Source organism: Coenobita brevimanus, chromosome 107 (assembly GCF_032717465.1).
Source record: "Coenobita brevimanus isolate Jiangsu-jjx chromosome 107, ASM3271746v2, whole genome shotgun sequence".
Taxonomy (NCBI): Eukaryota; Metazoa; Arthropoda; class Malacostraca; order Decapoda; family Coenobitidae; genus Coenobita; species Coenobita brevimanus.
Window position 1 is genome coordinate 4,552,197 of NC_137060.1, and position 13,268 is coordinate 4,565,464.

General features: G+C 44.3%; 1 non-coding gene across 1 annotated transcript; it reads right to left on the reverse strand.

Moving 5' to 3' along the window:
* Nucleotides 1-1,391: 1,391 nt before the first annotated feature.
* Nucleotides 1,392-1,510, reverse strand: LOC145416828 (5S ribosomal RNA). The gene has a single exon (XR_013900351.1). It is a non-coding gene; the product is annotated as a 5S ribosomal RNA (ribosomal RNA).
* Nucleotides 1,511-13,268: the final 11,758 nt, after the last annotated feature.

The following is a 13,268-nucleotide window of genomic DNA, read 5'->3' on the forward strand; positions in this document are numbered from 1 at the left end:
TCAGCCCGTCTGTTGCAGTATTGTCAGTTTTAATGTTGTACAGCTGACGGTTAGTAACACCTTTTCAGTTCCGATCACGATAGCAATATCCCATATTTCACCACCTCTAGCTATACACCCCCACCCTCCCCTTCACCCACCCCGAACCACCCTGTTATGTTATCCTTGTCTTATTATTCAGATCTAGTCATACATGCACCATCCAGCCTACTGTAGCTGTGCTCTTTAATTTTGTTCACACACACACACACACACACACACACACACACACACACACACACACACACACACAGTTATATATCTATATATTTTTCAACATATTATCCTGACATAGTTATTAGCTGCAAAACGTAACTCTACCGAAAGAAAAATACAATATTATACAGTGAGTATAGCGGTAACAGGGAGAAGTGTCGGGGAAGCGCCTGCCCTAGGGTGGAGTGAGGAAAAGGCTTTCCATGCCTCGTGTCTAGCTGGTCAGCTGAGCTCAGTAGAATGGAGACATGTGGCAGCGCTGGCATTTTTCCCTACTATTTCTTTAGGTAGCGCGTAGTACTGCCTGGAATTAGTCCAGTCATCATCTGGAATGTATCTTGTCTCACAAGAATCCACAAAATGTTGTGCACTTTTTCTGATAATGAATTAAATTTAATGAGAATAAAAAAGGCTTGCTAAAATGGCCGCCACAAAACTCCTGAAATCAGCCCCTCACCTTCTGCTGCTGTCACCAATCTGATGACCATTGTTGGAAAGTTTTATATATTGGCTTCAACAGTTTATGGGCGTCTATAAAGTGAACTGGACACAAGATTACACTAAATATAGGTGTAAATATTGATGTTTATAATAAGAAATGTTTGCTAAAAATATATAAATAGTGAAGCCTTAGATATGACATACAGGAAACACCCAAAGCCAAAATCAAAGCATACAGTCGCAGAGACAAAGCGGCCTGGATGTGGAGTGAGGTGGGATGGGTGAGGTGAGGTGGGATGGTGGAGAGAGAGAGAGAGAGAGGGAGGGAGAAGGGGAAAGGGAGAGATTCAGAAAGTGAAGAGAGGGAGACAGGTAGACAGAGAAAGGGGAAAGAGAGAGAGAAAAAAAAGATAAAGATAAAAGAGAGGAGAGAGGGAGAAAACAATGCGTCGTGGAAGAGGTAATGCTTATGGCCACACCTTGGCACCTGAGTATAGGCAGATCTGATAGACAATATACGCACACACACACATTCTCTCTCTTTCTCTTATATATATATATATATATATATATATATATATTTTCATTCATTGCCAGACGCCATGTATCCCAGACAGGGTGGCCAAGGGCTTAGAGTTAATTGTTTTACAGGGAGGGGCACTAATCCTCCACCAACCCCACTTGACACGTAGGGATGCCAACAGCATCTGGTGTTCCCAGGCGGTCACCCATCCAAGTACTAACCAGACCCAACGCTGCTTAACTTCGCTGATCGGACGGGAAGCGGTGTACTCAACGTGGTATGGCCGTTATATATATATATATATGCTGATATCCAGCAAGACAAAGGAAACACGAAATATCCCAAACACTTTCGTGCATTCACATGTTGAGGGCAGAACAAAGTGAAGGAGGTGGAGTGCGGCTACAGTGTACAGACTCTACACTGTCAGCACACCTGTCATTTTTATACAGAAAGAGGAAGGGGAAAGTCCCAAGGGGGCTGACCAAGTCGCTGACAACAACCAGTGTTCTACATCCATATTTATTTACATCCATATTTATTTCTAGTTAAATAAATAAGAGAATAAAAATATTACGTACATAAAACATAATTCTTTAAGTATAGATTTATGAATAAAAATGAATTATATACCGTACGATAAGCACAACTGAGGAATGTCGTAGGATTAAGTCTGTTAAGTATAACTGTGTCTTTGATTAATTCGCATAGCTACATTTGAGAGAGAGAGAGAGAGAGAGAGAGAGAGAGATCCGTACCTTTTATAGTGAAGGCTGTCTCTAACCCGTCCAGTAGAAATCTCTCCCATGCTGAGGAAAATCGTATTGTGGGAGGAAGAACTAAATAGAAATCACGTCATCGTAGTGAAGGTTAGAATAATAATGATAATTATGCTAAAAAAAAAAAATCACGGCTCTACATCCCTCCATAGCACTTCTTTGTGACCAGCATTATAATCAAGCGTCGGTATATTGTTACACCTCAGCATTGAAGATGGAGGAATGGCAGTTTTCGGTTAAGTCAGAATAAAAAGAATATAGTTGTCATAATTAAGGTCACTAAATAAATAGAACAGTTAGCGTGGAGTCTGAAGAAGGTACAGGCGCTGCATAAAGTATCAGTGGTGGAGAGGGAGCCTTCTGTGCTATCCTTGTCTTATTCTAGTACTGTTGTTTAGTCACACTCTTGTAGGAGGTGCCTAGCATGGGCCAACTGTCCTATTGCAGTTATCCTCTCTTCTTATGTTGTTATGTGGTGGCAACGATATAACCAGGCGGCGCCACTGCCTAGCTATAGAAATAAACCTCACTTCCCTGTCATCCCCTTTAAAGAGGATGGTGGAGTGCAGGAGACGGGCAAGTTCAGCCTGCAGTCCACCGGGTTCACACTGAGATAAAGCTGGGGCCACAAAAACAGCTTGGGTGATCCCTGGTTTGACAGTGGCTGTTGTTTCCTGGTAAGGCCAATATTTCTGAATCGTACAGACACAGACACAAGGATCTTGCCAAAGTCTGACGAATACATAGCGGAAAAATCGAACCATCTGAAACAAGCACTAATAGAGACAGGGTTTTCAGTGTATTTCGTCAGTTGTCAATTTTCATCAGACGAACTGGTAAGATAGTTGTTTGTTTGACTGTGGAGTGTATTTCATTGGCTGGACAAAGTTCCTTCTTTAAGTTGTATTAATAGTGACAGAAGGCACACACCTGAGTGGAAATGACTGGCAAATATATTCACACCTTTCAACTGTTTTTAAATACATAAGGATGGGAAAGGAAAGACAGGGTACCTTTCTGGAGTGATTATATATGCATTTATTCTTGTTTTGTGGTTATACTAAGTTGATGGTTTAAAGAAAGAAATGTATAAGGACACAATTATCTTTAATTTGTTGTGTAAGAAACAGTACAGTGACATATGTGTTGGTCTGAAGCTGTGTATTTAATTCTGTGAAGTATCTTGGTGCCACATACTCTCGCTCAGGTGGTAACACTGTCAGGTCGCCGCCAGGTAGGTCTTGAAGACCTATCCTAAGTGGCATGGGAGGCTTCGTAGCACTTCTTCTTTAGCGATTTATTTTGCACATTACACATCAGTATCGTCTTACATGCCGTTGATGCAAACCCTGTTGATATTAAAGCGACATAAACAATATATAAGTGAGTGTTAAAGTGTAATGTGCAAAATAAATCGGTAAGGAAGATCTGCTACGAAGCCTGCCATGGCAGCTAGAATAGGGTGGTTGGTTGCACACGCCTGCTATGGTGTAAACGCTGGCGGGTCTCTGCTGTGTCCTCGGTAGATGGTGGTGCCACATGGTGCAGAGAATGTCTTGGTCGTAACAATACCGGGCTGGGGGGGTGTTCGCTCACCGTACCATCGTCTCAGATCTCACGCTCTTGTTCCCGCCACTCACAAGAATCTGAACAGAAAGTGTATTGATTAGTGTCGAAGGAAATGAGTTTTGCGTATAGTAATTATCCTCACTTGATGTGTTCATTATTGCAGTGCTTAATGGGAAGGATGAGGTGATGGTAGAAGGGTCTGTTGAACAAGGAGGAAGTGTGTGTGTGTCTAGGAGGGCTGATAGACATGTACAGAAGAGCAGAATAACCAAAATATTTTAAGACAAAAACATAAAATTAAATAGTGCTTGTTGACATGTGCATGAGGCGTGTCTAGGTCTCATTTAGTCCTGAGACATGAATAAAACAGTGAAAGTGACATATTTGGCACCTGGTTCAAACTATTATCCAATACCATGTAAACGCTTGGCAGCTACGAAGTAATTTGGAATAACAAAATAAAGAACATGGAAGACTGTACATGAGTGAGGAAAAGGTAAATTACGGAAGTAGTGAATAAGTAATGTGATGACACACAGTGAAGGTGAAGTTGATGCAAGACTACGACTCACCTGGTGTAGGTGGCGGCGCCCTCCAGGCCTGTATCTGATGCTGGAGGCTGGGCAGGCTTGTGAAGGAGTCCTTGGTGAGCTGGGTGCGGGTGAAGGGACACTGGCAGGAAGTCAGCAACAACCTCAGCAGTGTGGCCTCGTCCACGGTCTGACCACAGGCTACCAGCAGCACCGGCCTCTTCATCATGACCTGCGTCAGGCTGTCCACGAACTGCTCAGGGTAGTCCTCGTTGTGCTTATCCTCAGCCGTGGGCTGTGGCACGTGTTGCTGTGGCACGTGTTGCAGCGGCCGCCCCAGTGTGGACGAGTGTTGTCCCAGCAGCTTCAGAGAGTGACTGTGGTCATGGCACAGCGCTGAATACACTGACGGCCTGTCCTCGAACATCACAATGGCTTGTAATACATTATCGATTTTGATCAAGAGCTTGGCGCAGCGGACGGGATGATATAAGTTCAGTGTGAGGAGTGCCGTCGTGATGGTGGTGGTGATGGTGGCGATGGCGTCTGCAGCCAAACACGCCAGGCCGCTACAGTTGTATGCTGTCATGTTGCATCCAAAGATCATCAGTTCATGCACCAGATCCAATAGCAGTTTAAATGAAGCTAATGCTTCAGTTACACTTAAACTGATGGAATCAATTTCTGATTCTACTAAAGAGGCCGCTCGACTGACTTTTTCAATAATTTGGGCCAACCACTTGGCCTCCACGTCCACTGCCAAATTACTGATCTGAAGGATGGCCTTGGAATATACGCCGTTGAGATGACCACTGTGGTTGAGACTCCTAAGCACATGAACCAAAGCCTGCCCCAGACTTGGCTCTGAATGTCGCTCCACCAAACGTTCTGCATCCAGGTAGCGGGTCAGTTGCATCAGTCCAGAGACAGTCATGCTTCCCAGCTCAACATTGTTTTTATCAACTTGTCCCCAAATCTGAATAAAGAAAAGCATTTCCAGTCGAAGGTGAGGGTCAGGACATAAATGAGGATTGGCGAAGACTTTAATTATCCAGTGAGGTATAGCCGAGTGTGCCTTGTGCATTGGGTTTAGTGGTATGTCTGACTGCCGCAGCTTCACCAGCTTCAGTACTGTGTCAACCGTCTGTTCCCACGGCCCCGTCACACTCACGTCACGACGTGCCAACCCCTCCAACGCGTCACCGGCAAAGAACAGCCTTCCAAACATCATAGCACGTGGATGGGTCCAGTACAACTCGCATATTGTCAGTATGCCAGTTGTCACGACACACTGAAAATGTTCGTCACTTTGGGCAGACATTAATTCCTCCCTGAGATTATGGAACGCACGGAAGGTTTTTCTTGGAGCCTCCATTAGTTCGGGAGTAGTAGCGACCAGGACAACCTTCCCTCAACCGCTCAGGAGTAACATTGACCTGGGGTGTGACTTAGTGGGGTTTATATAGGGCAGTATTAGGGGGGGGGGGGGATTGGGGAGGGAAGGAGGGTATGACGTCACTTGACAGGTACAGGTCACGGCCTCTACACTTACCCACATACAGGGTCTTCACTCATCCACGCATTCTCACCTTGCTTCTTGATACATGATGAACTGGATATCTTTTGACGAATTGGCCACATCTGGGTATTTAAGTCACTTCCATATAATTTGGCAGATACGATCAGTTATCGTATTTTCCACCATATAATGAGCACCGGCGTATGATGCACACCCATAATTTGGCAAGGGGAGCTTGGGAAAAAATGCTGTTAATTTAGTAATTCATATTCATCATCTTCCAGTTTATGAGTGAAAATAATATTGAACTAAGTAATTTAAAGTGTAACTACACGATATACAAATTTTTTACCACATCCTTGCATTCAGTAGTAGCCGATCAGCTGTTTTTTGTTTACATCTTCCGATGCGGTTAACGTGATGCAATCGCTCCATGCCACGTGTGTGCATATCTGACCCAGAGAATGTTTTGTTTATTGTTTATTTATTATGTACTTATGATAATGCACAATCATCCCAGACACACACACACACACACACACACACACACACACACACACACACACACACACACTCAGAGAGAGAGAGAGAGAAAATCTGGGTAGGTCAATAGGCCCATGCTTGATAATCCCCTTCCCACACCCTGATAATCCTTTAAGAACTTAATGCTACGACACTCCTCAGTTATGCTTACCGTACGGTTATAATTCATTGTTAGCCATAAGTGTGTATATCAAGAATTATGTTTTATATATGTTCTCCCCTTTGGGGCTAAGATGCGAATGAATGTGTTTGAATGGATGAGTAAATGGAGAGTGAGTCGTCCTGTCTCGGCTACCTCCCTTTCCTTGGGGGAAGCAGCCTAGGTATATAGATAGATAGATAGATATGTAATATTTTTTATTTTAATACTTCATTTATTTAGCTAGAAATAAGGAGGTAAGTTTAGAACATAGTATTTGTCAGGGACTTAGTAAGCTCCCTTGGGACATTCCCCTCCTATATACTTTCTGTATAATAATGACAGGTGTAGTTCAACTCCCTCACTTTGCTCTCCCCTGAAGATGTGAAGACACGAAAGCACTCGGGATATTATCGTGTTTCCCTTTCCTTGTGGATACCAGCATGTCTATGAATCACGTGTTATTATGTGATTTAATTGCATATATATATATATATATATATATATATATATATATATATATATATATATATATGAAAGCAGTATCACGTTATGAAAACTTGCAAGAAAATAAGTCAGAGGTGCACCAAGCTTTCGTGTGTATTTCAAGACACCTTCAGGGTGAACAAGTGTAAAGTGGCAAGAAGGCAGTATATATATATACTGTGGCACCAATACCCCAATGAGTGTCGCCAAGCGACTAATCCCTGGGTGGGTCAGAGTAACCCTCGCTTGGGTGGGACTTTACACCTGACATGGTGTTTCCGGCTAACCTTAAAATATTTGTCGTGTTTGTCACGGCCTCACCTACTGATCCATCCTCAAGAGAGTTGCCAAACAACTAATCCATGGGTAGAGCACCCGACGTAGACCATGTGGGGCAGATTAACCCTCGTGTGGCTGCGGCTTGAAGAACATAGAAAATTATGAAATGCATAAAAATACAAGTATCATAATATAAAAAGAAGAATTACTGCAGTATTGTACGATTGGCCCATGCTAAACATCTCTTAGTAGAATAAGATTATACTGTAAGGAAAAGACCAGGATAAAACACACACACACACACACACACACACACACACACACACACACACACACACACACACAGTATTCTTACATATACTCATATATATACACTTAACGCCCCATACAGATACAGGTACACATATACATATATATACACAGACACATATGAGATGTAAAGCAAAGAGGGTCCTAGGATTTACTTTGAGGAGCGTGTGCAACAGGCCATCAAAAGTAATATTGCATCTTTATTTAGCATTAGTAAGGCCACATTTAGCCTACTCCGTGCAATTTTGGTGTCCGTACTATAGAGTGGATATAAATACGGTAGAAATTGTACAGAAGAATGACAAAAATGATACATGATGTTCGGGACCTGTCATGTGAAGACAGACAAAAAAGACTAAATCTGCACTCACTAGAGAGGCGTAAAGGGAGAATTAATTGAGGTGTTAATCTGACCCACGTGGTCAAGTCGGGTAGCCTACCAGTGGATTAGTTTGGCAACTGTCTCTCGATGTTGGTCCTGCTGTATAACGAGAAACAAAGTCCATGAGAGAGAGAGAGAGAGAGAGAGATCCGTACCTTTTATAGTGAAGGCTGTCTCTAACCCGTCCAGTAGAAATCTCTCCCATGCTGAGGAAAATCGTATTGTGGGAGGAAGAACTGAATGGAAATCACGTCATCGTAGTGAAGGTTAGAATAATGATGACGATAATTATGCTTAAAAAAATGCTACGGCTCTACATCCTTCCATAGCACTTCTTCGTGACCAGCATTATATTCAAGCGTCGGTATATTGTCACACCTCAGCATTGAAGATGGAGGAATGGCAGTTTTCGGTTAAGTCAGAATAAAAAGAATATAGTTGTCATAATTAAGGTCACTAAATAAATAGAACAGTTAGCGTGGAGTCTGAAGAAGGTACAGGCGCTGCATAAAGTATCAGTGGTGGAGAGGGAGCCTTCTGTGCTATCCTTGTCTTATTCTAGTACTGTTGTTTAGTCACACTCTTGTAGGAGGTGCCTAGCATGGGCCAACTGTCCTATTGCAGTTATCCTCTCTTCTTATGTTGTTATGTGGTGGCAACGATATAACCAGGCGGCGCCACTGCCTAGCTATAGAAATAAACCTCACTTCCCTGTCATCCCCTTTAAAGAGGATGGTGGAGTGCAGGAGACGGGCAAGTTCAGCCTGCAGTCCACCGGGTTCACACTGAGATAAAGCTGGGGCCACAAAAACAGCTTGGGTGATCCCTGGTTTGACAGTGGCTGTTGTTTCCTGGTAAGGCCAATATTTCTGAATCGTACAGACACAGACACAAGGATCTTGCCAAAGTCTGACGAATACATAGCGGAAAAATCGAACCATCTGAAACAAGCACTAATAGAGACAGGGTTTTCAGTGTATTTCGTCAGTTGTCAATTTTCATCAGACGAACTGGTAAGATAGTTGTTTGTTTGACTGTGGAGTGTATTTCATTGGCTGGACAAAGTTCCTTCTTTAAGTTGTATTAATAGTGACAGAAGGCACACACCTGAGTGGAAATTACTGGCAAATATATTCACACCTTTCAACTGGTTTTAAATACATAAGGATGGGAAAGGAGAGACAGGGTACCTTTCTGGAGTGATTACGTATGTATTTTTGTCTTCTGGTGATATGAATTGGATGGTATAAAGAAAAATATAGATAAATATTCTTTATTTCGTCGTGTAACAAACAGTACAGTTATGTGTATTGCTCTGAAGTTGTGTATTTAATTCTGTGAAGTATCTTGGTGCCACATACTCCCGCTCAGGTGGTAACACTGTCAGGTCGCCGCCAGGTAGGTCTTGAAGACCTATCCTAAATGGTGTGGGAGGCTTCCTTTGCGATTTATTTTGCACATTTCACTTCAGTATCCTCTTACATGCCGTTGATGCAAACCCTGTTGATACTAAGGCGACATAAGCAATATATAAGTGAGTGTTAAAGTGTGATATGCAAAATAAATCGCTAAGCAAGACCTGCTACGAAGCCTGCCATGGCAGCCAGAATAGGGTGGTTGGTTGCACACGCCTGCTGTGGTGTAAACGCTGGCGGGTCTCTGCTGTGTCCTCGGTAGATGGTGGTGCCACATGGTGCAGAGAATGTCTTGGTCGTAACAATACCGGGCTGGGGGGGCGTTCGCTCACCGTACCTTCGTCTCAGATCTCACGCTCTTGTTCCCGCCACTCACAAGAATCTGAACAGAAAGTGTATTGATTAGTGTCGAAGGAAATGAGTTTTGCGTAATTTTCCTCACTTGATGTGTTTATTATTGCAGTGCTTAATGGGAAGGATGAGGTGATGGTAGAAGGGTCTGTTGAACAAGGAGGAAGTGTGTGTGTGATATTGGTAGGTGCAGGAAGAGAAGGGTTGGATGTGGGTCGGAATGGGAAGGGTTGGAAGGGAGAGAAGGGGAGTGAAAGGTGGGATGTGGAGGAAGAGGATGAAGTACAGAATAATGGGAAGAGCTTAAACGAAGAGGTAAGGTGTGGGGAGGAAGTGGAGGATGATAGACGGGAGGAGGGAGATGAAGTGAGATAAGGGTGGGGGAGGCAATGACGTGGACAGGACAAGGAAGAAGAGGAGGGGTGAAATAATAGGTCGGAAGCAGTGAAGTGTGGGAGAAGATTGGTGGGGATGAAGAGTTGGAGGAGGTGGGGGAAGGAGAGAGAGAAGTTGAGTTATGTACTGTTCACAAATTATTTGTTGAAAATTGGTAAACCTTTATGAAAAGTGCAGTGAAAATTACCGCTTATATCAGTGCCACCACATGAAGGCATTCCTCTCCTGTCTTTATGAGTAGGTAGTCTGAGCATTGTATATGAACTTGTGGAATGGACAACATGGGGAGTTTGATGAATGTGTGGGTGTGTTTAGGTCTGACAGACATGTACAGAAGAGGCCAATAACCAAATATTCTACAACAAAAGCGTAACATTAAACAAAGGCTGATTACATGTGCATGAGAGCGGCATGTCTAGCCCTGAATTGCTCCTGAGGTATGAATAAATTCGTGAATGTGACACATTTGGCTCCGGGTTGATATTGTTATTCAGTACCATATAATCGCGTGACAGCTACAGTGTCATCTGGAATAAGCAAGTAAGGAATGCAAGAATTTGTGTGAGTGAGTAAAAGGTAAATTAAGGAAGTAGTGAATAAGTAATGTGATGACACACAGTGAAGGTGAAGTTGATCCAAGACTACGACTCACCTGGTGTAGGTGGCGGCGCCCTCCAGGCCTGTATCTGATGCTGGAGGCTGGGCAGGCGTGTGAAGGAGTCCTTGGTGAGCGGGGTGCGGGTGAAGGGACACTGGCAGGAAGTCAGCAACAACCTCAGCAGTGTGGCCTCGTCCACGGTCTGACCACAGGCTACCAGCAGCACCGGCCTCTCCATCACGGCCTGCGTCAGGCTGTCCACAAACTGCCCGGGGTAGTCCTCGCTGTGCTTATCCTCAGCCTTGACCTGCGGCAGGTGTTGCAGCGGCCACCCCAGGGTGGACGAGTGTTGTCGCAGCAGCTGCAGAGAGTGACTGTGGTCCTGGCGCAGCGCTGAACACACCGACACTGTGCCCCCGAACCTCACAACGACGTGTAATATATTGTCGATTTTGATCAGAATCTTGTCACAGCACATGGGAGAACTTGACTGCAGGACAAGGAGAGCCTTCGTGATGGTGGTGGTGATGTTGGCGATGACGTTTGCGGCTACCCCTGCCAGGTCGATGTAGTTGTATGTTATCACATTGCATCCAGAGGTCATCAGTTCATGCACCAGATCCAATAACACTTCAAATGAAGCAATTGTGTCAGTAACACTTAAAATACTGGATGCAATTTTTGATTGTACCATCGTAGCTGCTTCGCTGACTTTTTCAATAATTTGGCCCAACCATTTGGCCTCCACGTCCGCTGTCAAACTACGGATCTGAAGGATGGCCTTGGAATATATGCCGTTGAGATGACCATTGCTGTTGAGATTCCTAAGCACACGAACCAAAGCCTGCCCCAGACTTGGCTCTGAATGTCGCTCCACCAAACATTCTGCATCCAGGTAGCGAGTCAGTTGCATCACTCCAGAGGCAGTCATGCTTCCCAGCTCAACATCCTTTTTATCAACGTGTCCCCAAATCTGAATAAAGAAAATCATTTCCAGTCGAAGGTGAGGGTCAGGACATAAATGAGGATTGGCGAAGACTTTAATTATCCAGCCTGTTATGGCCGGGTGTGTGTTGAACAGTGTGCTTTGTGGCATGTTGGGCTGCCACGGCTTCACCAGCATCAACACTGTCTCCACCGTCTGTTGCCACAGCCCCGTCACAGTCACGTCGCGGCTTGCCAAGCCCTCCAACGCGGCACTGGCAAGAAACAACCTTCTAATCATCATAGCACGTGGTTGGGTCCTGTACAACGTGTATAGTGCCAGTATGCCAGTTCCCAGGGTACGATGAAAATGTTCGTCACTTTGGGTAGAGATTAAATCATCCCTGAGAGTGAAGGTTTTTGTGGGAGCCTCCATTAGTGCGGGAGTAGTACCGACCAGGACAACCTTCCCTCAACCGCTAAGGAGAAACACTGACCTGGGGTGTGACTTAGTGGGGTTATATAGGGCGGTGTGAGGGAGGGGGTAGAGGGAAGGAGGGTATGACGTCACTTGACAGGTACAGGTCACGGCCCCTACACTTACCCACACACAGGGTCTTCACTCATCCACGCATTCTCACCCTGCTTCTTGATACATGATGAACTGGATATCTTTTGACGAATTGGCCACAGCTGGGTATTTAAGTCACGTCCATAAAATGTGGCAGATACGATCAGTTGTCGTATTTTCCCACATATATTGCACATTCTTTATTTTACATGTGATATTTATGGAAAAAATTACTGTTTAACTCATTTATATTCGACATCCACCAGTTATGAGGGAAAATAACTTTGCATTAACTTATTTGAAGTGGAAATACACGAATGTACTAATCTACCAGATCCTTGCATTCACTAGAAGGTGATCAGCTGTTTTTTGTTGTCATCTGCTGATGCGGTCAGCGTGATGCAATCGCTCCGTGCTGCACGTGTGTGCATATCTAACCCACAGAGTGCTTTGTTTGTTCGTTGTTTATGATGTGTTTATGATAATGCACACTCATCTGTGTGCATTATTGAAATCTTAAATAATAATTAGTAAGGCCATCAAATGATTTTCTTCTGATTGTTTAGTGGCTTTGGCACCAGTCACCACATCCCGTAGGCCTGCCTCACACCATCACCTGCGTGGTATAACGCGTAGCCTGATTTTGGACACAAATATTTAAAGGAAGAAGTGTCCATATTATGGCGGAAAATCTAACTGTCCATCTATTTGCCAGACGCCTCAATCCCGTAAGGGATGACTACAAACAAATCGCCTCCATGTCGCTGTGTCCAGCGCCATTTCACTGCCCTGCTCCCAGGTCACACACCCCTCTGTCATATACTTCACTACTCCATCCATCCATCTCATCCTCGGCCTCCCCCTCCCTCTCCCCCCTTCCACCGCATTTGCATACACTCTCCTTGTTAGCCTCTCGCTCTCCATCCTCTCCACATGGCCAAACCACTTCAGTGTATTTCTCCTAACGCATTCTATCACATCCACATGCACGCCACAACGCCCTTTAACTTCCTTCTTTGTCAGTCTGTCTCTCCACGTAACTGCACATGCTCCTCTCAAATAACTCATTTCCACTGCTCTCTCTCTTGTGTCCTTGCAACAAGGAACAATGAATATATAGCTCTGGCTGGCTACAGACATACCGGGGCATAATCCAATTGTCTTGCAGTAGCCAGATTGGAGTGTATATGCGATATCTGGAGAGTCTGCTTTACTATCCTTGTCTTACTCTTGTTTACTGCAGAAGCTGCCTGGCATGA